Genomic DNA, 1,949 nt, shown 5'->3' on the forward strand with positions numbered 1-1,949 from the left:
TTATTCCCTGCAGGAACCTCTTGTTCCAGAGGCTTCCTGCCGGAGGATTCGCGAGGCCCGACGAGGGAACCAGCTATGGGCTGTGGGGAAACCCCGGTTCTTGCCGCCAAGAGCGGGTAGCTGGGTTGTCGGGTTCACGAAGTCGGTCGCTGACGGGTGGTCAGTGACTTCTAGGCGCTCCGGGTGCCGGGAGGGCTTTTCCCTCCGATAGGTACAGATATAAATATATATGCCGGGTGTCGGGAGGATTTCCCCGATATACATATAGAGGCTGGGGTTCCCGGGTAGGGGAATCCAGTAATTATGCGGACCGCAGGGGTCCCCAGGTAAGGGGTTAAACGGACCGGAACGGTCAGCCCTGGGGCCGGTAGGGGTTTCCCTCCGGTAATATATATGGGTGCTGGGATTCCCGGGGGAGGGGAAATCTACCAACTATGCGGTGCCCAGACCGCAGAGATCCCCAAGATATGGGGTAAATAGACCCAAGTGGTCAGTCCTGGTGCCGGGAGGGTTCCCTTCCAGTAAAAATAAATAATGTGGAATTGCCAGGATGGAGCCTTATTGAGAGGAGGCTCAAGATGGATACACCCTAACATCAGGGGATATGGCAGTGTTGGGCAGATGGGGAGCCCTTGTCAGCAGCGCCTTGTAACAGGGCTGCATAATGGGGATGCCGAATATATGGCAGTGCCGACTTATTGCTCTAGGCTGTGTCAGCAGCGCCTTGTATAAGGCTGTTTAAATGTATAGCAGCAGCACCTGGAGAAGGGCTACAATGTCTCCCTCATGGAGGTGAGCTTACTGGGGCATTTTCTGACCCTGAAGGGTGGACCTGTTGGAGAGGTCATGCCAGCAGCGCCTTGTAGTAGGGCTGCTTAATGTCTCCCTTATGGAAGAGGAGACCATGCCGGGTCAGTGTAATAGAAACATAGAAACATAGAAATTAGATGCAGGAGTAGGCCATTCGGCCCTTCGAGCCTGCACCGCCATTTAATATGATCATGGCTGATCATCCAACTCAGTATCCCGTACCTGCCTTCTCTCCATACCCTCTGATCCCCTTAGCCACAAGGGCCACATCTAACTCCCTCTTAAATATAGCCAATGAACTGGCCTCGACTACCCTCTGTGGCAGGGAGTTCCAGAGATTCACCACTCTCTGTGTGAAAAAAGTTCTTCTCATCTCGGTTTTAAAGGATTTCCCCCTTATCCTTAAGCTGTGACCCCTTGTCCTGGACTTCCCCAACATCGGGAGCAATCTTCCTGCATCTAGCCTGTCCAACCCCTTAAGAATTTTGTAAGTTTCTATAAGATCCCCTCTCCATCTCCTAAATTCTAGAGAGTATAACCAAGTCTATCCAGTCTTTCTTCATAAGACAGTCCTGACATCCCAGGAATCAGTCTGGTGAACCTTCTCTGCACTCCCTCTATGGCAATAATGTCCTTCCTCAGATTTGGAGACCAAAACTGTACGCAATACTCCAGGTGTGGTCTCACCAAGACCCTGTACAACTGCAGTAGAACCTCCCTGCCCTATACTCAAATCCTTTTGCTATGAAAGCTAACATACCATTCGCTTTCTTCACTGCCTGCTGCACCTGCATGCCCACTTTCAATGACTGGTGTACCATGACACCCAGGTCTCGCTGCATCTCCCCTTTTCCTAGTCGGCCACCATTTAGATAATAGTCTGCTTTCCTGTTTTTGCCACCAAAAGGATAACCTCACATTTATCCACATTATACTGCATCTGCCAAACATTTGCCCACTCACCCAGCCTATCCAAGTCCCCTTGCAGCTCCTAGCATCCTCCTTCACAGCTAACACTGCCCCCCAGCGTAGTGTCATCCGCAAACTTGGAGATATTGCCTTCAATTCCCTCATCCAGATCATTAATATATATTGTAAATAGCTGGGGTCCAGCACTGAGCCTTGCGGTACCCCACTAG

Source organism: Amblyraja radiata, chromosome 14 (assembly GCF_010909765.2).
Source record: "Amblyraja radiata isolate CabotCenter1 chromosome 14, sAmbRad1.1.pri, whole genome shotgun sequence".
Taxonomy (NCBI): domain Eukaryota; kingdom Metazoa; phylum Chordata; class Chondrichthyes; order Rajiformes; family Rajidae; genus Amblyraja; species Amblyraja radiata.